A 25,227-nucleotide genomic window follows, 5' to 3' on the forward strand; every position below is an offset into this window, starting at 1 on the left:
TCCTGAGCCAGCCAATTTGTTCACTCTGTTAGGGTTAACTGTATACTCTGATCTAATTTGATATGGCCAAAAGGATGGGTCCAATAATATAAACATGGGTGTCCCAGCATATCTTTTACAAATAATTTGCCTTTTCAGAGACACTTATGTGAAGGATTTGAAATTTTGTTAGTTGAGAAAATTTTACCTTAGAACTTTATTTTCCCTAAGAAGATATGTTATCCACATACCTGTCTGTACCCCTCTCTTCACTTTTGCCTCAGTAGACACTTTCAGTGCTTCCAGATGAAGGGGCTCAGAAAACATTTGGTAAACATGTTCTTCTGGATAAGGTCAAACTATTTTGCACCTAAGGAATTTCTAATAAAATCAATAGCCAGAATGAGATTTTATAGAAGCAAAAGCAAAAACATGTGAACCATGACTGACCAAACTATGTGAGGTGTGACTGACAAAAACATTAGTCAGGATTTCTTAAGAGCAAATGAGCTAAGTCTGGGCAAAACTACTATGATTATAGCAAATATGAAAGTATGAATCATTCAGAAGTGACTAGCAACTTTTGATTATCATGGATTTAATTTTCTTAACATTTCATCTAGAAATAATAGGCTTATATATACATTGCAAAATAGTTCAAAGAATCCCTGCTTATACTTTACATAGAGATTCTCCAAATGTGAACAATTTACCACATAAAAAACATACAGTCCGTGAAACTTTCTGAACCATTTCAAAATAAATGACAGACATGACTCCTTCTGCTCCTAAATAATTTCCTAGAAACAAGGACTCTCTTGCATAACCAAAGTACAATTATAAAACTCAGAAAGATACCACTGACATAATAAAATTACCTAAAAATAATTACCTAAAACTATTACCTAAAAAGAAAATCTGTAGATTTTATTCAAATTTTGACAATTTCTCCACTAATGTCCTTTACTTGATCAAGGATTCAATCCAATCACATGTTGCATTTAACTCTGATGCTGTTAAATCTCCTTTAATTTGGAACAGGTCTTTATTTTGTCTTTCATGACCTTGACTCTTATGAGGAATATAGAGTGTCTCTCAGTTTAGTTTTGTCTTGTATTTCCTCATGGGTATATTCATATTTTGTATTTTGATGGAGTATCACAGAAGTGATTTTTATATTCTTCTCAGTAAATCTTATAGAAAACATGATGTTGATTTGTCCCATTACTAATTATATTAAATTGATCACTTGGTGCTGATGGTATCTACAAGATTTCTCTACCATAAAGTTACTGCAAGATTTCTCTACTATAAAGTTACTGTATTTTCTTTGTACTCAATTAGTATATTGAGAGGAGATATCAATACTTTGTGACTACATTTAACCCTTGAACAGTGCACAGTCAAAAATCTATGTATAAGTTATAACTGGCCCTTCACATCTGAAATTTCTCCATACCTGAAGTTCTGCATCCTCAGATTCAACCAACCATGGATTGGATCATGTACTACCATAGTATTTACTATTGAAAAAAGTCTGCATGTAAGTGGACCCATGCAGTTCCAATCCATGTTATTCTAGGGTCAACTGTATATAGGTTTCTCATCATGCTTTCATCTCCTAATATTACCAGTAGTGATGATGCTGATTTTATTAGTCAGTGTGCTTCAAATATTCTGGACTAGTCCCAAATCTAGAGCAGAATGAATGTTTCCCAATTTAAAATAATCAATCAAGAATTTTTTTCTAAGCAATTCGCCATTCTACTTTCTTAGCGATATACACCGCTCTAGTAATAGCAAGAATGTTTTCAGGGAAGGGATCGTTCCTAGCCTATTCAGTAATCTAAAAGATCAGTGCATTTGGCACTTTCTTTAAACTTCATTTTATAATTTTTTTTCTTTGTTTTGGTTTAGTTGTGGGGTTTGTTTATTTGTTTGTTTTCCCCCTACTGTTCTTTTACTCCAAGTAGCAATTCAGCTGCAAGATTTTACCCATTTGTTCAACAATGTCACGCTGAGCAATGCTACAATCACAAATTCTGAATATAACAGAAACTTATTTAATTTGACTAATCATTTTCCCCTGTAAAACATTATGGCTTTTGCCTTTATGGGCCCCATCCTTGCTTTTGGTCTGAGATCATCTTTACACGGACTCCTTTTCCCCATCTATATCTATACAGAAGCAAATGTTTTAAACAAACTTCCTGAATTATTGTTTGATGTTAACCTGAAATTCTCATTCTCTACAGCATAATTCATCTGTGTAGAATCAGATTTTCCCTGATTCAATATTAGTAAACTCTTAATCTCATTGTGGCTTTGAGTCTTTATATTTCTTTTATCAGTAATACAACAGAATCTGCAAAGATAAATATAATGATGTTTTAAAGCCAAGATATGGAAACATTTATTTAATGAAAAAATATTGCCCTAATCTGAGAATAACAGTGATGATTTAAGAAGATGTGAACTATTTTATGCATTGGTGTCACATCCCCTAAGCCTATCTCTAGGGTACCACAACCTCTGTTTATAAAGCTTAGCTACAGGATATTCAAAATATTTGCCAACCTGCTTGGGTCAGCATATTCCAGGGTTATCTAGTCTTAGGGTAGCATAACCAGGTGGTGTATCAATCTTGCCAGAGCTCTGAAGGGGACAAGACTGGAATACATACAGAACATTCACAGTGGGGTTAAACAAGTAAGGACTTAGAGATAATTGCATTGGAAATTTTAAATATACTCATTTCTAAGTTTCACTTGAGAAATAAAAAAATATGAGTGGTTTACCCTCAACCTATATAAGTAAACTGTAATTTGTTAAGGAAATAAAACATAAGCAAACTCTACTGACTTCCCTTTGTGTTCTTTATACATGTATACCTTGTTTCATTGCACTTTGCTTTAGTGTGCTTTGCAGATATCCTGTTGTTTACTAATTGAAAGTTTGTGGTAACCCTCTGTCAAACAGTCTATTTGGCATCATTTTTTCAAAGGCATTTGCTCACTTTGTGTCTCTGTGTCACATTTTGATGATTATTGCAATATTTCAAATTTTTTCATTATTATTTATTATAGTGATCGGTGATCAGTGATCTTTGATGTTACAGTTGTAATTGTTTTGGGGCACCACGGACCACACCCATACAAGATAGTGAACTTGATTTATAAATGACTGTGTTCTGACTGCTCCACCTACTGGCCATTCTCCCATCTCTCTCCTCTCCTTCGGCCTCCCTAAAACACAACAGTACTGAAATTAGACCAGTGAATAACCCTACAATTACCTTTAAATGTTCAAGTGAAAGGAAGAGTTGCATGTCTCTCACTTTAAATGAAAAGCTAGAAATGATTAAGCTTAGTGAGAAAAGCATGTCGAAAGGTGAGACAGACTGAAAGCTATCTATGCCTCTTGTGCCAAACACCCACATTGTAAATGCAAAGGCAAAGTTCTTCAAGGAAATTAAAAGTGCTACTCCAGTGAATACACGAATAAGAAAGCAAAACAGACTTGTTGTTGATATAAAGTTTTTAATGGTCTGGATAGAAGATCAAACCAGCCACAAATTTCCCTTAAGCCAAAGCCTAATCCAGAGCAAGGCCATAACTCTCTTCAATTCTATGAAGGCTGAGAGAGGTGAAGAAACTGCAGAAGAAAAGTTTGAAGCTAGCAGAGGTTAGTTCATGAAGTTTAAGTAAAGAAGCTGTCTCCATAACATCGAAGTGCAAGGTGAAGCAGCAAGTGCTGATGCAGAAGCTGCAGCAAGTTATCTAGAAGATCTAGCCAAGATAGTTAATGAATGTAGCTACAGTAAATGGCAGATTTCAAGATAGATGAAATAGCCTCATATTGGAAAAAGATGCCATCCAGGACTTTCATAGCTAGAGAGGAGAAGTCAATGCCTGGCTTCAAAGATTCAAAGGACAGGATGACTCTTTTATTAGAGGCTAATGCAACTGGTGACTTTAAGTTGAAGCCAGTGCTCATTTACCATTACTGATATCCAAAATCTACTAATTTACTCTTAAATATGTTAAATCTGCTAATTCACCTCTGCCCATGCTCTATAAATGGAACAAGGAAGCCTGGATGACAGCACATCTGTTTTTAGCATGGTTTACTGAATATTTAAAGCCCACTGTTGAGACCTACTGCTCAGACAAAAAAGATTCCTTTCAAAATATTACTGCTCATTGACAATGCACCTGGTCACCCAGGAGCTCTGATGGAGATGTACAGTATTAATGTTGTTTTTATGCCTGCTAACAGAACATCCATTCTGCAGCCCATGAATCAAGGAGTCATTTAGATTCTCAGGTCTTATTATTTAAGAAATACATTTCATGAGGCTATAGCTGCCATAGATAGTGATTCCTCTGATGAATCTAGACAAAGTCAATTGAAAACCTTCTGGAAAGGATTCACCATTATAGATGCCACTAAGAACATTTGCGATTCATGGGACAAGGTCAAAATGTCAACATTAACAGGAGTTTGGAAGAATTTCAATCCAAACCTCATCCATGGATCACCTTGAGGGGTTCAAGACTTCACTGGAGGAAGTAACTTCAGCTGTGATGAGAATAACTAGAGAACTAAAATTAGAAGTGGAGACAAGATGTGACTGAATTGCTGCAATCTCATGATGAGTTGCTTCTTATGGATGAGCAAAGAAACCAGTTTCTTGAGATGGAATCTACTTCTGTTGAAGATGCTGTGAAGATTGTTGAAATGACAACAAATGATTTAGAATATTATGTAAACTTAGTTGATAAAGCATTGTCATGTTTTGAGAAGATTGACTCCAATTTAGAAAGAAGTTCTACTGTGGGTAAAATGCTATCAAACAAGCATTGCACGCAAAGAAGAGTCAATTGATGTGTCAGACTTCACTGTTGTCCTATTTTTTAAAAATTGCCACAGTCATTCCTTCAGCAACCACCACTCTGATCAATCAGCAGCCATCAACATGGGGGCAAGGCCCTCCACCAGCAAAACGATTAGGACTTGTTGAAGGCTCAGATATGCTTAGCATTTTTTAGCAATAAGGTACTTAAAAATTAAGGTATGTACATTTTTAGACATAATGCTATTGCCCACTCAGTATAGTGTACAGTATAGTATAAACATAACTTTTATATGCACTGGGAAACAAAAACATTTGTGTGACTTTTTTTTTTTTTTTTTTTTGCGGTACACAGGCCTCTCACTGTTGTGGCCTCTCCCGTTGCGGAACACAAGCTCCGGACGCGCAGGCTCAGCGGCCATGGCTCGCGGGTCCAGCCGCTCCGCGGCATGTGGGATCTTCCCGGACCGGGGCACAAACCCGTGTGCCCTACATCGGCAGGCGGACTCTCAACCACAGCGCCACCCGGGAAGCCCAGTGTGACTCTTTTAATTGTGGTAACCTGGAACTGAACCTGCAGTATCTGCAAGGTATGCCTATATTAGTCGACAGGAATTAAAGCAAAACAAAAAAAAAACCCCAAAGCTATGTATCTCATAGATACAGAGAACAGATTAGTAGTTGCCAGAGGCGGGAGAGTGGGGATTGGGTTAAATGGGTAAAAGGAGTTAAAAGGTACAAATTTCCAGTTATAAAATAAGTAAGTCGTAGGGAAGTAATGTACAGCATGGTTACTGCAGTTAATAGTACTGGATTATGTATCTGAAAGTTCTTAGGAGAGGAGATCTTCAAAGTTCTCATTACAAGGGAAAAAATCTGAAACTATGTATCGTGACAGATATGAACTAGACTTTTTATAGTATGTTTACACCTGAACCTAATATAATGTTATATGTTAATTATATCTCAATTTAAAAAAAAACTGTATCAAGTTGAGTATATGGTAGACTTACTAGTGTTACTTGACACAACAAAAACCTGTTATCCTTTATTTATTTACTTGATGTATTTTTGAAATCTAACTGGTCCTTTAAGTCTGGAATGATTGGGATAAGTAATAGAGGTACTCAAGTAAAGGAGCTTCCTGAAAATTGACTATTTGTGAACCAAATGTGGAGATTTCATTGACTTAAGTCTTCAGGGTGTAATGAGAAAATTTGTGTCCTGGAAAAAGAAATGGAAATATATCAGTATCCTATCATGGAAGAATCAACAGACTTCTATTTTTCTAGTTTTACTATATCCTGGTCGCTCTTTTAGAAAATTAAATAATAATAGTACAAACAGACTGGAAAATTCTTAACCCTGTTATCAAAATGTGGAAAATTTCATCTGCAGTCATCAAATCTCAGACTCATAGGTGCTCAACACTCAAAGGGACATTGAAAGCCATCTTATTATTCTCCCCTCTGGTGGAGATTTGGTTGAATGTTATGTAACCATATATACTATTAAGTCTGTGCATTTGTGTGTCCTTTTCTCAGCACACTCTTCTAACATCGAAATCAGAGTCATGTTTTAAAGTTTCTAAACCGAGTTTTGTGTTTGTGGCATAGTGATTTTTCTCTCTGCTAATTTACAGAAACATTGTGCATCTACTTTAAGAACCTTTCTTTCCAGAAGGTCATTAGGATATCTCCTTTGTCTTGGTGGGACAAACCAAAAGTTTACTAAACTCTGTCGAATAAGCTAGTATCATCACATTCTTGTGCTGCTTTTTCCTGAGTTTGCACATGTAATTCCATAAAAACCAAAGAGAAAAATCCGTCCCTAGCACTTCAGTACTCTGATTATAATTCCACATAATTTCACTGATGCATTTGTCTTTAAAGGAGCTCAGCACTCAAGATGCATAATTTGAATTGGCTTTGCTTAGAAGTATGGTTCAAATGGTCAAGGAAGAATAAAACCAAAATCCAGACAATGAAATTTTATCCTGGCACTGTATATTCTAACAACTATAGACTCTGAAATGAGCTTAGATATAAAATTCCACACAATGAGGAATGGCAACATACTAAATCTAAAGGAGGCCAATATCAAATTAGTATAGTATGTATTACAAAATGTGATCATTAATAATAACTTTCTGGCTTTAGTGTCTAAAAAAACCTTTAGCAACCATGATCGACTCCCAGTCCTTTAAAATATTTTTCAAACTGCTAAATTTGACAAGGCATTGCTCTGCTGACCATGTACAGTAAATAACCAAAAGCATGGAATGTATCATTGGAGGACCCACTGTTGATGAAATCATCGTGACTTTTATAGCCTAGCTCACTTTTACAAGCAGAAGTGCTGCAAGGGTCAAAGCCCTGTTTCATGTCATATGGCAATTGAACGAAGCTGGACACCCACCGTGAGACACTGAGATGGCCAGCTGGCATGGTGGCAGCTCTGCCGTATTGTTTTGCCCACCCACACAGTGTGTTTTAAACCAGTAAATAAAGAACACAACAGTAGTTTTATAAAATTACCAACTATAAACAATCAAATCATTAGATAAAAGTATTAGTAACAAAAAAAAAGAGAAAGAAATTACACATGAATCTTAAATATGCTGGAAGAATAAAACCTTTCCAAATGCAATAAATAGGCCAGAAAAAAAAAAATCTCTTCAAGTGCTATATGAGACAATACAGCCTTCTACATTCAAGTTTCAGCCAAGAAACTACAGAAGAGAACTAGATGTAACTACCAGTTTTAGCCATAATATTAACATGTAATACACTGTAGGATATCTTCAGTACCTTTCTTGGCATTCTAAAAAGTAAGCACTCTGTGAAGTAGAACAGGCTATATGTTAAGGGGTCTGACATAGAACACTTATGTCATGCTCCAATTTCAGAACCTAACACAAAACCCTGACATTCTGATAAATGAAAACTAGTGGGTAGTTGGGATAATTTAAATAGTTCGGACATCTCTAGTTGACACTTTCACATGTTTAAAAATAAATCTAATTCTACTTGCAAAAGAACTATATTGTGTCTTCTAAATTGATTAATAGATGTATTAGTAATTGTTTTTATTCTTTGAATAATAAAATAACTATAAAGTTATTTTAACCAAAATAATAAACATGGGTTGAAAAAAAATTGCTTTGCGTTAGATTGGAGTGGGTCAATTACTCCCATATAGAGATTGTATATTTTCTGTGAATTAAGTTTCTAGAAAATTTCACAGGTAAGAGATAATTTTTAAAATGTTGTTTTTTTCACATAAAGAACTCGGGTGCTCTGCAACTTTAAGTTCCATTTACTCTATTGTTCAGCAACCACTGTTTACTTTTCATTTGTGGGGTATTTCGTACATATCTCTGCATGATATTTCTGGGGCTTACTTTGTAAAGTATCTGCAAGTTTGTCACATGAGTTAGAAATTGTGATTCCTAGTGAATGCATGTAATCACCAAGACAAGAGATAATCAAAGAAAATATTATTTTAAAATAGGCCAGATTCTACTACAAGAGTAAATTATTGACTCTTTAGCCCTGTCTTGAGGTTTTATAGATAGCTTTAAGAGCTCAGTGAGCCCTCTTCAGTCCAGCCCACCTTCCTTCAGAGCTGCAAATAATCAAGTTTAGATTTTTTTTTTTTCAACAACAGCAGCAACCATGCAAAATTGCAAGTTGTGAGGATTGAAGAAGGGGGAGAAAGAGGGTAGAGCAAATTTGTCTTCTATTAGCACATTTTGACTACAATTAGCATGTTAACATGATTTCCTTTTATCCAGTTACCTTCTAAAGGTATTGAAATTGCCCCACCTCCCTCCAAGTGAGGCTGAGATTCTGAATTCCCACAGATACAACCTTGGAATCTGCCTTCAGCTATAGTTGGAGACAAAGGAGAAAGTGAAATTGACTTCTAGGTGATGCGACTTGAGGAAGAAAAGAATAGGTTGAAATAGTCAATGTTTGTGGGGAAAAGCACTGTTTGCTGGGACATCATAAGTAAGAGGACAAGAAGGTGGCATGTAGCAAATTTTCCTGGGAAAAGGTTCACAGGGAACTGGAGATTTTGTGGTGTGCTACTTAAGGGTTTAAAGAAATATTTCTTAAATATACAAATTCAGGACTGATGATCAAAAATGAAACAGAGGGACTGAAATATTGCCTGAGTATGAGACTACACGAAGCTGAGATGCAAGGTGAACTTGATACAGAAGAAAAATTTCTGGTGGTTAGCCCACAAGGGTGTACTGAACTCGACCCATCTGAGAGCAAACGTGAGGGTAGGCATGCAAGGAAGGCTTGGCCTCTGTGTAGGGTGGCCTCAGCTTGGTCATGTGGAATGAGAGCGCTGAAAATAGAGCTGGGAAATCTGAATTTTAATCCAGATTTTTTAATTATCTAGAAAATAATTTGGAAAATTACATCACTGGGATGATGTTTCATCATCTGGAAATATTATGTCAAAAATACTAAGGCATATTCAGTTCCTAAATTCAGTGTCAGTAAAATGGGGTGGAGTGAAGGAGAGGAGCCGCGATATGAATATTACCAGCTCCACAGTACTGCTTAGGTAAATTGCATATTTTGTGTATATTTACCACCTTTAAATGACTTCATCAATGATGTCATATGTTGATTGGATTTAATCTGTATTGTTTTAAAACTCTCCTTTTCTACCACCCCAGTGAAAGCAAAGAGTACATTTTTTCACTGTATAACATTTGAAAGTGGGCATTTTTTCTTCCTTTTGTGATACATATCCTTAAGTGGTTTAAAACAATCATTAGTTCTGATTTATGTCTTGTATATACAGAAAGTAAACTATTCTCTCACTGTAGTAGTTTCCAAGATACCATTTTATAAATGACAGAGTATCTAGTTAACAAAAGAAACTGAAGTCATTAATAAGGAAAACTGCTTTTCTGGAAACCAAACATCTGAACAGCTAAGCTCAGAATAGAAATAAGCAATTTAAAGGTTTATGGTAAGGCCAATATGTTACTGTGACACCACTGGAGGTACATATGTTGAACTTAATTTTTCCCCTGGGACAGGGAATCACCTGCAGAGGGAACCCATCAGTCTGGGGTGTAGACTAGGAAGGAGAGAAGACAGAAAGAATGTTCTCTCTCATTTAAGGGTGGGAGCTAAGAGCTGATCCCTTAGCCATTACAGAAAGATCCTGTCCCTAAATAAAACTTTTGATACTCTGCAGTCTGTGGCCTCTGAATTCCTTATTCAGGGTCTTCCTTTTGGGGTACACTTGCAGGGTTTTTTTACCTAGGGAAGAATAGCTTTCTAGTATAAAGAATGACTTCACATGACTTGCTGTAATTGTGAATGAGCTAATCAAAATCTTAGGATTAAAAAAAAACATAAAAATAAACTTAGAGTAGTCATCTTCATTTTTCAGTTACTTCCTGCCAGGTTCCAGTAATCATATTAAACTCAAGGGGCAAAAATGTTATTAAGTAGGCTTAAAAATTATTTGCAGGAAAAAAACCTGGTATGTATAATCTATAAAACAATGCCTCACAGAGCAGATTACTATAAGAGCATTGATTTTTTAAATATTTTGATTATTGGAGAAAGTACAATTATAGCTGTATATTGCTCATCTGATCAACTGACTGAAACAATAGGATAAATACTTTATTTACTTGATAACATGTTTTTTCTAAATCATTTATATTTTCCCACAATTATAAGTGGAAAGTATTAATAATGAAAACAACACGAAGTTGAGATATCTAAGGAGTATTTTTTACACGTGATTATACTTCTGTTCTTGTTTTTAATCTGTTCATTTTAACTGTTTAAACCCAAATTTAGAAAATGGTTATACCTCAAGCACTTTTTTTTTTCATGTTTTCCTATTTTAGATGTAGTTAGTTTTCCCCTCTGGCATGACATTGTAGCTATGGAAGCATGTCAGATACTAAAGGAAATAGCTGCAGAGAATAAAAGTCTTAGACTTTTAAATACTATGAAAATGCTTAACTACTCAATTTGTCCTCAGAAGTGAGATTTTTAGTTATAATATTTTGAAAGAAAATTTACTGAACAAATATGAGATGATCCAAATGTTTTATAATTTTAAGAACAACCTCAAATTAGTAATGCAAATGAAGGTACTTGGGATAATTATTTTTCAAACTAATAATCATTTTACAGAAAATCACACATCTTTCTATTGCTTTGTACTAATGTATCTTTTAAAATTGCCACAAAATTAGTCTTCTAGGGATGGTGGTGGCAGTGATATTTCTTTTAGTGGTGATGACTAAGGTGATTTTTCAAGTAATAGAATTTAAAACATCACTGAATACATTAGCATCTTGCTATATCCTTACTTATTGGTGGATGAAACTCTCAGGAATCTATAAAATACAGAGTCATAGATACCATTAAAATTTGGATAACTCAAAGAACATGTCAGTGAGCACTGTACATTTCATTATTCATTATTCTATATAGAATCTAAGTAATAACGTTCTGGAGTGTACGCATCAAAGACGATAAGGCCAGACCCTTAGGCTTTATACCTCCCACTTGCTCAGCCACCTGAAAAAGATGTGAGCTGCCCTGGGAAGGGAGTGTCCTCAGGGGGTGGCTCCTTGCAACTGAGACAGATTCTGAGGAAGTTGCTGACAGGTAGAGGCTGTCTGCTGACAGTTCTCTTTGCCCTTAGGCAGAGTCCTACCTTGAATTGGGATCTGGGAAGTGGATTTACACATCTGTCACAAGGGTGGTAACACTAGAGAGTGTAGAAAGAGGTCAGATTCTGGATATGTTTTAAAGGTAGGGCTGATATAATTTCCTGATGGATTAGAAGTGTGCAGTGAGAAAAGTAGTTAACAGGAAGGTCCCTAGATTAGGTATTTTTACCAAACTAAATGCATGAAGAGTGAATTTTTTTTTTCTTTTAGGAGTACATTTGGAGATTGGAGAAACGAAAAATTTTGTTTGGAGCATATTAAGTTTGAGCTGTGTATTCAACATCTCATGCAAATGTCAATTGTAGATTTAGATGTATGAGGTTAGTCGGGAGATTGGGGGTGGAAATGTAAATCTGGACATTTTTACAGTTATATGGTTGGACAGGAGTGAGGGTTAAGATAAGACAAGAAAGTCAAAAAAGAAGCAACACTTAGAGTTAATCCAAAATTTAAACGTTGGCGTGATGAAGAGGATCCAGAAAGGAGATTAGAAAAAATTTCTAGTGAGGTGATGCAGAGCAAGAGAAGGACTAAACTGAAGAAGGTATTTCAGGTTTGGAAGATAGAGATCAAGATGTTTCCAAATCACTGAATCTAAGTTTTTTCATGTTATGATGGAAAAACTCTCCCTTGATTAACAAGGAGTACAGCTGATTTAAATAGTGCAGTGTTGTCGAAGTACAACATTTTCTCTATAAAAATGAATGACTAAGCAATAACCGTTGGCTTTCACAAAGTTGTATTTAACTATAAAGATGCTTTTGGAAGTGAAATATGAATTAACTCTGACAAAAAAAGAGAGTTTAATATGCTTAACTGTGATGATTGCCTAGAAAAACATTCCAAACCCAGTCAAAATTAGTATTCTTCTAAATACACAAAAGCTATGTTCTCTGCATAAGCTTCTGCTTGGTCAGTAGCTAATTTTACATGAATGTCTTGCTTATGAAGGAAGTTTTGGGGATTGATATAACTAAAAGATAGTGTTAGCTTAGGTTTTCCTTTTTTGCTTTCCTTTTGTTGTGTTAACTGCATTTGTAAAACTGACTCTCGAAACAAACTTGTAGATATATTTAAATGATTTTTAAAATAATAAATTATTTTAAAGTTTATTTACATAAAAAATGAAAATGAACATGAAACCCGTTTGAGACTGTCAAGAGAACTTAAGCTTTGTTGCAAACATATTAAATATATGCCCATTCAGCACTTGGGCAAATGTTATAATGCAGTTTTATCACTCTAAACAATTAGTATTGTCTTAGATAGACTGAAAATACAGTAGCAGGCTACATTTGGACCAAATTATTTTATTTTATTTTATTTTATTTTGGAATTTTATTTTGTCTTTTTTATACAGCAGGTTCTTACTAGTTATCTATTTTATACATATTAGTGTATATATGTCAATCCCAATCTCCCAATTCATCCCACCACCACCAACTGCCCCCCCGCCTTCCCCAGACCAAATAATTTTAAATGTGAAACTAACATGTGATAAAAAATAATGAAAAACTATTTTGTTTATTTAAGAAAAAAACCTCAACTATATAGTATTTATTGGCCATTAGTTTGTTTGCCTATCTGCAAGGATATAATTAAAGTTAGTATAATTTACTCTTTCCATGCTAATATTTGGATTTAATATTCTTGAAATTTATTTTTTTAAATCCCCATATAAAATTAGGTTCTAATTCTTATTCTTTCAGTAACATAATATTTATTAAAAAGAAGTCTTTATTATGAGGAACAGTGTTATATGTTAATTTCTGTATGACCACATGTACCCTGGAAAAATTTTCAAATTAAAATATTTATTTAAGTAAACCAAAATTATATTTGGGTACATTCAATCAGACTAACATTTGTTTCTGGTGGAAATACTTGTTTAAGTTTCAATTTGTTAAAGGTTGTTTCAATCACAGTGTTGTTTACTTTTAAGACATTGAGGATAATATGAAATTTTTGTAATTTGCAAAGACATATTGCAAGTTAAAATGTAGTTTACCCATGAAATAACCTTGACATGATTGGAATTTATTTTAAATTGTGAAAATGGTGAAACCCTGCCAGAACTCATTAAGTAAGGTCCAAAAATTCAACTGTACAAAATGTGGTATAGTGGTATTGCAATGTTAACAACAACAACAAAAAAATACATTTTTTAGTTAGTCTTCCAGTGACTACATGGTAAAGGAAAAGAGAAAACATTGCATTTATTTGTTTTTATTTATTAGGCCAACTGGGAAAAGGACTGATTGTTACAAAAAAAAAAAAAGAAGTAACAAAAAAATGCACCCTATACTGAGCTAAGAAAGACTGAAATGATCATGAGACTCATTTGCTAACACTTCCTTCTGTCACCCTATCATCAAAAAAAATTAGCTTTCCCCCACCCTGCCCCTTTTGGAGAACTTGGGCAGGCCAGAGCATTGGCATTATTCACCAGTACCACATAATCTGTATTTTACTGTGGGGGGCTTACTGTAATTTGAAATACCATCTACTTCAACAGTCTTTGTTTCTTTGTACACTCATCATCTTGTTTATTGGCAAGGTTTATTTAGTTGATCTGACTGGCTAGTGGATTATAATATCCACTACCTCATTGCCTTCCAGACTGTTGATTAACAAGAAAGGTCTTTCCAACTAAAGGATAGCCTTTCTGAAAAGAACCTAAATGGAGTTGTACTTCTCTAAGGAAAATTCTAAACACATTGTGTGTGTTTGTTTTTTCATCATTCCTAGGGTATGGAAAACTGCATGTTTTATTAAAACTTTGTTTTGTTAAGAAGAAAGTGTTGTTTGCAATATTTTATTTAAAAATTAGAGTGCTATCCCAACCCACAATTTATTTCTACATTTACTTTTTCTTCAACATATACTGGGGCCTATGGTAGTTAATGAAGATACAAATATGAATAATTCACAGCCTTTGTGCCCAAGCTGCCCATAGTCTAGTGGCAGTGAAAAACAAAGAAAAATTGTAACAAGTGTGATACAGGCTATAAAGGAATACTCACAAGAGTCAGTAGTGCCACTAAGGAGCAAGTAGATTTGAAGGTAGAACAGGCCTAAATGTAATATTTGAAAGAGTTTTCAAAATTAAAACCTGGGAAGTAGTAAAATAGATAAATAATTTGATGTTCTTTTTAAAGTTACCACTCATAATAGATCAGCAGCTCTTTTCAAAGCCTGGTAAAAAGAGAGTCCTATACTACCCTTACTAAAAGGAAATTAAGGAAGAGAGGGGGAAATATCATGAGCAAAAATATTTCAGGTACTTCTCTTTGATATATAGGGCTCTGTTATACTTACAGTAGGGTTGTATGTCTGTACAACTTGCAATCTCATAATGAAAAGATGATTACATTTCACATACGCCTCCCTTATGGGAGAAAACATATTATTTAAAATGAGGTTAACCAGCAAATACAATTGTTTAATTTCATTATGGGTTTGGATCCCAGGTGTAGCTTTATAGCCATATTAGCAAACATTAGTTTTGGTGTGTTTTTCTACCAAATCCTTTTAACATTTCTTTGGGGAGATAAAAATAGAGATTATCAGAGTTCTTTTAATGCCTTTATCCATTGTCTCTATAACCAATTTTAAGATGAAAATGCCAGAGAGACTTTACAATAAATAGCATCATTGTGCTCTGAGATATTACACAATACGAAGTATAAAGCACCACCCTCAGAGTGGCTCCATCTTTTGTTCTTATCGTTCTACAGCTTCTTAGCAGTTAAGACAGCAAACGGTGAATAAAAGTCTCCAGAGTACTGAGACTATAGATAATTCCCTTCTACTCTGGATTTCCCTATGTCTCAAAGTTCAAATTTGGAATGTATTTATTTCAGGAAAATGTCTTGAGAAAAGCATTCAACATGCACTCCTTCTAAGTCATGTTAAGCGCAGTGCTCTTGCATTATCTACATTTGGTCCTGTTTCAAATCTATGTTCTTTTTCTAAAATATTTGTTCTTATTTTGATTTGTTCCACTTAAGTTATTAAATTGTACTACATGGCACACAACATCAATTGACATGATTTTAGTAAAGGCTACTGGTAAAGATTTTAAATTATTAAATGAGCAGTTCTTAGTTTTCTTGCAAATTTGCCCCCTTATAATGCATAACACTTTACAATTCCTACTCTCTTACCAATTTATGTGTAATTAACCACTCTCTTCAGGTGCTTCTCATACCTGCTTGACTGCCTCTTTTCATTGTCTTTTATTGATTTTCCTTCTCTTCCTACCTTGTAAATATTAGTGTTACCTGAAATTTTATGCTTTTCCCTCTATTCATCACTATGCTTTCTTCCTGAGCCATTTTGTCTGCTCCTCTATTTTCAGTATATTTCAAATATGTCAAGCTATTAAACCTATAATCTTAACCAAGTCTTCTAAAATCTTCAAATGATGTTTACCTCAATTGGATATTCTTATAACATGAGCTGGAAAAATACTTCCCTCATTTTCCAGTTTGATTTGGAAATTCTCTTGTTTTTGTCTTGTTGACACACTATTAATTGAAACATGTTCTTAAGAGATAAAATTAGGAATGTAGTATGGAAGGAGAAAAATCTTGTTCCAAAGAGAATGTACTTTATGCATTCTTGACTCATGCTAAACATTATCTATTCTAACCATTAGTCAATAATTGAATTGTCAAAGCAATTACTTTGATAGTCATTATCTTTAGGGAATAATTTTATCTGTTGTGTTCTTTATTGTATACTTGAGATATCTGACTAATATAAACTATAAATGTTTATTCCCTGGCAATTATAAAGAAAGTCTTAAAATATTATACAGAGTTTCACTTTTTCTAATGCATGCTTAATGAACTATCACAAAGAGAAATGAAATTTATATATTGATTCAGCTTACAACTTGATATTGCTGTAAGTTTTCATAAACATGAGTATCTTTCAAGCAGAATTGGTGAAGAACAACTCATAAATAAACTTTTAAAACTATTTAATTTTTTAATATACTGGAGATATTTTTATAAGCAGTTGAACTGTCATTACTCAGTGGAGGACATCCTCCGAACATAGATGTTTATTTGTTGAAAACTACTGATGCATTAACCCAGAGCAATGTTATTGAAACATAGTTGTTTTTGAGAGAGCTAAAGACTTAGTTCTCTAGTAGAGAGAAGTTTTGGGCCTTTTGAACTTCATTATTCTTCATTATTTTGTGCTACAGTGTTTTATTATTTTGGCTGGTCCAAAATAAGCTTTTGGTTTCCGTTAAATACATTAATTATTTGATTACAAATTCTTGTGTCAAAAGTTTTTTGTTGTTTGTCTGTATGCTTCTGACTTTAATTAAGTCCTTTGGGTCAGCACTCTAAAACTTATTCACATGTGGTTTGACCTGGTAAGAAGCAAAATCTAATTTCAAAGTTTATTTCTTTATTAAAACTAATTTGTTATAAACGCAATTCATCTGATATATATATATATATATGTATGTACACACACACACACATATATATTCCATTGTCTTTCTATTAACCTACATCTTTGCTCCTTGAGAGTGGACTAGTTATATTTCAGTATGTAGGAATATAATGGGACTAAAAAGTTAAAATTACACTGTGAAATAGAGTAAAATAATAAAATACCATTTAATTCAGATATCTACTGTGAGAAGATGGTTTCATTATTTATAATTATCAATTTAGAACAAATGCAATAAATCGCAAAGGAGGTTTTTATATTAGGTCATAATCTTAAAATAGGTATAATCTACATATTCTAAATGCAATAAAGATTGCTTAAAATCCCAATGAGTGGGAAATCAGAAAAGCATGCCCTCTGTTCTTTAGTTTCTCTATTTTTTAAAAAATATTATTGAAGTTTATTATAATATCTTAAAGAGACATTCAGTAACATTCAAAAAGATGGAGCAGAGAATACCAAAGGACCTTGTATCGGTCAGAGTCCAGTCAAGAGACATAAACCATACCAGCTCTTTTAACAAAGAGAGCTTAGCTTAAAGAATGGTTAATGAGTTACTGAAATATTGAAACATAATAAAAGAGAAACTAAGCCATTATTTTGGAAACAACTGTAGGAAGCAGTTATCATTCCTGGAACTATGAGAACAAAGGGAAGAGATTGGGATTACCAAATCTTTGAAGTTTGGAGGAGAGGTCTTCCTAAACTGAAGGCCAACCTCCCAGGGGAAGAAGTTTGTCTGACACTAATATCTCAGAGCTTAGAAGAGGGGCTCTAAGAGATTGGGACTTGGATTTCTGAGAAGGGGATGCTGTCTGGTTCCATGCCAGCGTCATTGAAAGGTCACAAGTACAAGTATTGGAAAAACTCCAAACTGCTGCAAGTGAAAAGAACCCACCACTGCTGGCTTGAAGAAGCAAGGGTGGGTGCCATTGAGAGGAACAGGAAGTCTAAAAAATCAGTGAGAAAGAAACAATTTCCTTCTTACTCTTCCAGCCTCGCAATCTCCTTTTAACTCCCTGGCAGAGCCTAACAGGAAGCCAGCTGACAAGGCAGGACTGTAGTTTGTGGAGCTCTAGCTCCCATATCATAAAAATCACTGTATAGAAGGATAGGTTAAAAGGAAAGAAAACTAGCTTAATAGCTAGCACAACTGAACGCAAAAGTTGGCAGTGTTAGGGAGATGCATTTTTAAATTGTGAAATCAAATTGAAACTGCAAGTTTCGCTGGCCTGCTCTAAATCCTAAAAGTGACATAATATGATGGAATTTAAAGAATAATTTTTGAGATATAATTGACATATAGCATTATATTAATTTCAGGTGTACAACATAATGATTCTATATCTTTAAAAGTTTTTGATTCTACTCTTAAATAATATCTTTTGAAAGCTATGATAAACCTGAACCTTGGCAAGGAAAACAAAAAAATTGAGTAAAACTCTGAAAAGAGAATAATATTCATAACTGTCTATTCCCCAGTGCACACACATACAAAGTATAAAGGTTACATTTGTGATAAAAGGTGACCAAGTGAGTTAAAGAAAAGGAAGGCTTTGCAGTCTGACCATCAGAAACAGGTCAGATTTATCAAAAGCTATCTATACAATGTTTGTTTATGGTCCCTGGGAGAGTATCCACTGCTTACATGTGTTTATAAAAGGAAAACTTCTGTTAGATAGAACATAAACCAACTAGTTATTTCCCCCACAATTCCCTGAAAGATTGTTATCTAGATTCATCCAAAAATAGTTGGCTTTCTTTTAAAACTACATCCTAGAAAAGCAGTCACATTTGCTTATTAGCTCTGAACATGTCTTCTGCATTTTTTCTTATTTTTTTAGGAGACGAACTATCCAAGAATATTTTACTAAAAATCATGGTCCTTAGCTTGGAGTGCAAATAAACTGAATGAGAGAGAAGTTGAGAATTGCTGCAGAGGAATTTTTTTTCAGAGCACATCTTTATGCTAAAAGGGACGTAGCTTATACCATATCCATCTCTATTGGAAAGCACCAGTCTAAAGTAACTATTACTAGCTTGTTCTATTATAAATATCCATAAATGTATACTTAGTAAAGCTAAAGGATCTAGACACACATGCACTTCAATTTATCTCTTATTGGTATGTATAACTATAAGTAAATTTATTAAATTATCAAAGCTTTATGTTGATACCAATTTCATTGTACAATAGCACAAATCTAGAAAAGCCATATAAACAGTTATTTGATTGCAAGGCATTAAAAAGTGACTAATATTTATTGAGTGCTTTCTAAGTATCCAGAGCTATTCTAGGTATTGTGGATACATAGTTGAAGAAATAGATACTTCCCAACTCATTTACTAAGGCCATTAGTACCTTGATACAAAACCATATAAAAATGGTACAAAAAACAAACAACAGATTGATGTCGCTAATGAACTTAGATACAAATCCCTCAACAAAATATTAGCAAATCAAATCCAGAATTACATAAAAATAACAACAGACATGATCAAGTGAAATTTATTCCAATTATGTCAAACTGGTTCAACGTTAAAAATTAATCAATGTAATTAACAGGCTAATGAAGAAAAATTTTATGATCATGTTAATGGATGCAGAATAAATATTTGTCAAATTATTAATATCCATTGTCCAATATTCAGTAATGTTATAAACTCTCACCAAGTTAAGAATGAAGGGACCCAGCTAAAATTGATATGGTTCATCTACAAGATACTAACATCATAATGGTGAAACACTGAACGTGTTTCCTCTAAAATCTGGTACAAATCATGGATACTTGTTCTCATCACTCTTATCCAACCTAGTAACAGAAGGTCTAACTGTTGCAATATGAAAAAAAGAAATACAGATCAGAAAGATGTAAAACAGCTCATACTTGTAGATGATTGTCTATACAGAAAATCCTAAGGAATCTACCAAAACAAAACAAAATCCAACAACCAAGAAAAACTTCTAGAACTGATGTCAGTTCAGCAATTTTGCAGGATGTAAGAACACTCAAACCAAAATTAAAAACATAACAAAATCACTCTAAAATTAGTTATATACTTAGTAAAACATGCACAGAATCTGTATGATAATTTTTAATGGTGATTAAAGAAATCAAAGAAGACCAAAACAGTGGAGAGAAATATTGGAAGACTCAACCTAGTATACGTGTCATGTCTTCCTAAATTGGTTTAAAGGCTTACTGCAATTCCTATTAAAACCACAGTAAGGTATTTTTTGTTGACATAGGCAAGTTTATTCTATAATTTATATGGAAAAATACAGACCCTAGAATAGCTTTAAACTCTTGAGGAATATAATAGGAGGAATCACTCTACCTGATACGAGGCCTGCTATATAGACACAGTAAACAAGACAGTGTAATACTGGTAAGGTATAGACACATAGATCATTGAAGCAGAATAGAGAATCCTGAAGTAAATGGATCCAACTGATATTTGTCAAAAGTGTAAAAGCAAACCAGTGGAGGAAAGATAGCTTTTCAACAAATGGTATTGGAACAATTGGACATCCAGAGACCCCCCCCATCCCCAAAACAAAAAAAAAAACCCACTTGACTCAAACCACAACTTTTATACTAAAAATTTACTCAGAATGGATCCAGAGTTAAATTTAAAATGTAGAAATATAAAAATTTTAGAAGAAAACCATAGGAGATAATTTTTTGGATCCCAGGCTAGGCAAAGAATATGATCCATAATAAGAAATATTTATAAATTAAAATTATTTTCTCTGTCAAAGATCTTGTTAAGAGTATGAAAATACAACCTCCCAACAGGGTGGAAATATTTGCAAATCTCATATTAGGCAAAGGACTAATATCTAGGATATACAACACAAAGGACTCTCAAAACTCAATAGTTAAAAAAAACACATGCAATTAGAAAATGGGAAAGAATTATGAACACATATTGCCGAAAGGGATCTACAGATGGAAAATAAATACATTAAAAAAGTGTTCAAGGGCTTCCCTGGTGGCGCAGTGGTTGAGAGTCCGCCTGCCGATGCAGGGGACACGGGTTCGTGCCCCGGTCCGGGAGGATCCCACATGCCGCGGAGCGGCTGGGCCCGTGATCCATGGCCGCTGAGCCTGCGCATCCGGAGCCTGTGCTCCGCAACGGGAGAGGCCACAACGGTGAGAGGCCCGCGTACCGCAAAAAAAAAAGTGTTCAACATCATTAACTCTTAAGGAAATGCAAATACTAAGCCACAATAAGATATTACTATATCTTATACTACCAGAATAGCTAAAATTAAAAAAGCAATAAGACCACATACTGGCAAGGTTGTAGAGAAAATATTTTAATCTTACATTGAAGGTGGGAGTATAAAATGGTACAGTCTCTCAGAATAAAGATTGTCAGTATCTTATAAAACTAAGCATGTAACTACCACGCAACCCAGGAATTGCACTCTTGAACATTTACCCTAAAGAAATGAAAATTTATGTTTACTCAGAGATCTGCACACAAATGTTCATAGCAGATTTGTTTTATAACAGCTTAAACTGGAAATAAACCAGATGTCCTTCAATAGTTTAATGGTTAAACAAATTGTGGTGCATTCATACCAGGGATATTACTCAGAAATAAATAGGATGGAACTATTGATACAAGCAACAGTTTGGATGAATCTGCTGACCTTTATGCTGAGTGGGAAAAAAAAAATCCTGCAATGTTACAGACTGTTTGATTCTATTTATAAAACATTCTTGAAATGACAAAATTATAGAAATTGAAGCTGATTAATGGCTCCAGGGATTAGGAACTGGGGGATGAGTGTAGCTCTAAAAGGACAATAGAAGAGATCCTTTTGATTAAGGAACTGTTACGTATCTTGACTGTTTAAATATTAATAACCTGTGATTTTGCAGTATAGTTTCACAAGATGTTACCATTAGGGGAAACTGGATTACCTTGCATTATTTATAACTACTACATATGAATCTACAGTTATCTCAATAAAAAGTTAAATTAAGGAATAAACATATTTCTTAATTTGCTTTATAGATGATGTTATGATTCAATAATATAGATGATGTTATGATTCAATATTATAGATGATGTTATGATTCACCTGACAGATTGGAAGAGGATACACTCTATAAATTTGAGTAGCACTAATATATAGACTTACAAGAAATTATTGCAATAAATAGAAATAAATAATCCATAGAAATATAGGCAAGACATGAGCATATACTTTATATAAGATAATACTCAAATGGATAATAAGTAGATGCGGACATATGAAAGTTCAATGGAACCAGATACAAAGGATATCCCACCCACTAGGTCTGCAAAATTTTGAAGTTTAAACATTGTCAAGTGTTTATAGAGATGTGGGGAAACAGAATTCCTGATGCATGTGCATCTGATGCAAGAACGTACTAGTACAGCCTTCTTAGAGAGCAATCTGCAGTACTTCGTAAAATTCAGCATATATACATATACATCATACACACACTTATAACTTGCACAAAATCTAAGACAGAGCAACATAGCAATTATTCTTTGTACAAAACCCGGTATATTCATACACTATTCCACTATGGGACATATACAAATATGTTCATCTCAGTGTGCTTTGTTGTAGGGAGAAATTTAAGATAGCTTAAGGGTCTATTAATGGAAAGATAGATAAGCAAAATATGGTGAATATACAGGAAAGAATTCTAAGCAGCCATTTGAAGCATCAAACTAGATGTAGACACAGTAAGATGGACAAATCTTAATATTATAGCAATTGAATATGCCATTCAGTTAATAAAAATTTTGTATATATACATATATAATAATATATGTATTAATATATATATATAATACAAAATCTGTACTGAGAATTTACAAAGATACATATCTTACACATTAAGGGGTTTGACAATATGTAGGGAGGGCTTTAGGAATGGGGTTAGAAGGAATACATAATAAACTAAATAAGTGATGATATTGAAAAATTGAATATTTTATTGATAATACAGTCCAGCCAGAGATGCCTTTGGGCCAAGTCACTCTGAATCTACCAGATTGCTTGGAGAAATAACTCTATGCATTTCTGAACTCAAGGGGCTGTATAAATAAAAATCAGGACTGAGCCATACATTTGGTTATATAAAGTCCAGAAATTATCAACGCGAGGTCATGTGGATCAGGGTGCCTTGAGCATCTGCCTGAAAGGTTGGCCTTCCTGGTGATATTTTCATCCAAAAGAGAAAAAATACAACATCAAGTTGTCTGGGCATCAAGTTTCTAAAAAGGTGGACACAATTTTAAACTAACTAGGCCAAGAGGGCTAGACTGAGATAGATTCATTATCAGTGTTTCAAAGTGATGCTCTTTAGCAATTTATAGGGGAGAATAACCTTCTAAATAATAAGGATTATGTAAATTAGAAATCTGGAATACATCTTTGGTACCATATTGTCTCTCTTTTTTTTTTTTACCATATTGTCTCTTACCCCTCCTATTTGCTCTATCACCATACCTTATATATTTTAAGGACTATTTAATGCTTTGAACCCACCCACTTCTTGTCCTATCAACTGTCACCATCCTAGGCTAAGCTGGCATCATCTCTAAGCCCCATTATTCTAAATGTCTCTGAGCTTCCAGTATTCATGCTGGCTCTTTCCAAGCAGGTTACTACACTGAAGCCAGAGTGGTCATTTAAAAATACAATTCTAATCACCCTTTCACCCCAGTGCCACTCTCCATCCCCCCACTTAAAATATTTCAAGGGTATTATATTGTATATGTATAGAATCGAGGGGAGGATAGAAAACTTCTTGTGGCCTACAAATCCCCTCATATTCGAACTCCTGCTAAAAAACACCAGCAGAATTGTCTGTTGATTCAACAAAATTGAATGTATTGTGTATACTGCAATAAGGGAAAATGTCACCTTGGCAGAGTCTTAGTAATGTGTCAGAAGAAGAAGACCAGGGGAGAATATTTGTGAAGTTTTGAAATCTGGACTCAGGTGGTATAAGGAGAGTCTTTCAAAGCAGAGAGCTTATTAGGATTAGGCACATTTTGTGTCATAATAATAGTTTACGATTCGGTAACCCAGCGTAGAAGTAAGTTTTAGGTAAACTGATAAATGAGCTGGTTGTCTAGGTGAGCAATGTATTCTTCTGATCAAGGAACTATTTCCCTAGATTAATTCAGATAGATTGGTTTGTAGGAATTTCCCAAAGGAACCAGAGAAGTACTTATTGGTTTACAGCCTATTTTCTGGGACAAGAGTTTCTTAAAGCCAATAGGAAAGTCTTGTTGACTCAGGTGGCCTCTGTTCTCAGACCTCAATAGTTAAACTCTGTGGAGGGGGAAGGTCTTGGGTCTTATTCTTCAGCTTGAGTTTATATTAATTTTTCTCTTTCTCCTCCAGCCATATTCCCTTGCTATATATAATCAGGGAGTTATATCTCTCATGGTCTCTCTTTCAGTGGTGTTTTTTGTATATGCATTTCTTCCTGCATAGAATGCTCTTCTTTTTCCCCTTTTCATATCTTAAACTTCTATTTCTTTATCATGGCTCAGTAATTACTTCCTTGGAAAAGTCCTTCCTGACACCTCCGAATTAGATAAATCAGTCTATTTTGTGCTTTTGTAATTCCAAAAATTGCTTACTTTTAGACTTACAGTTATAATTTTATTTTGTTTGCTTGATTATTTGATTAAAGGATAACTCCTCCATTAGACTAGACTAAGCTTTAAGAGGTAGATTTCTGGTTGCTTTGGCTCACTCTTAGACTCTCAGTATCTATTACACTGTGTCACATGTTATTTTCTCAAATATTTGGATGCAGGATGAAAAGATAAATAGAAAATATCCCTCTACCTAAATACTTTTGATTTTACCTTCTACCAAAAACTAATGTTCATAACTAAGCCCTTGGGCCATGTAATTACCACCAGGAATCCTGAACGTATCACTGGGGATGATTCCATGGAGTGAAGAAGTAGTTTTTTCCAGCAAGCAGAGTGGAAACTCAGCATGTTATAATTTAAATGTTTAAAGACTATGAACCTTTATTATAATCCCAAATTGCTGAATTGAGACTTATCAGTATGGAAGATGTTAACCAAAGTGCTTCATGGTAATTAGGATTATTCAAAGTACTTTATTCTATTAAAAAATATATTCAAAATGGGAAAATTTTTC

Source organism: Monodon monoceros, unplaced genomic scaffold (genome assembly GCF_005190385.1).
Source record: "Monodon monoceros isolate NGI ecotype Baffin Bay Population unplaced genomic scaffold, NGI_Narwhal_1 Super_Scaffold_20, whole genome shotgun sequence".
Classification (NCBI taxonomy): Eukaryota; Metazoa; Chordata; class Mammalia; order Artiodactyla; family Monodontidae; genus Monodon; species Monodon monoceros.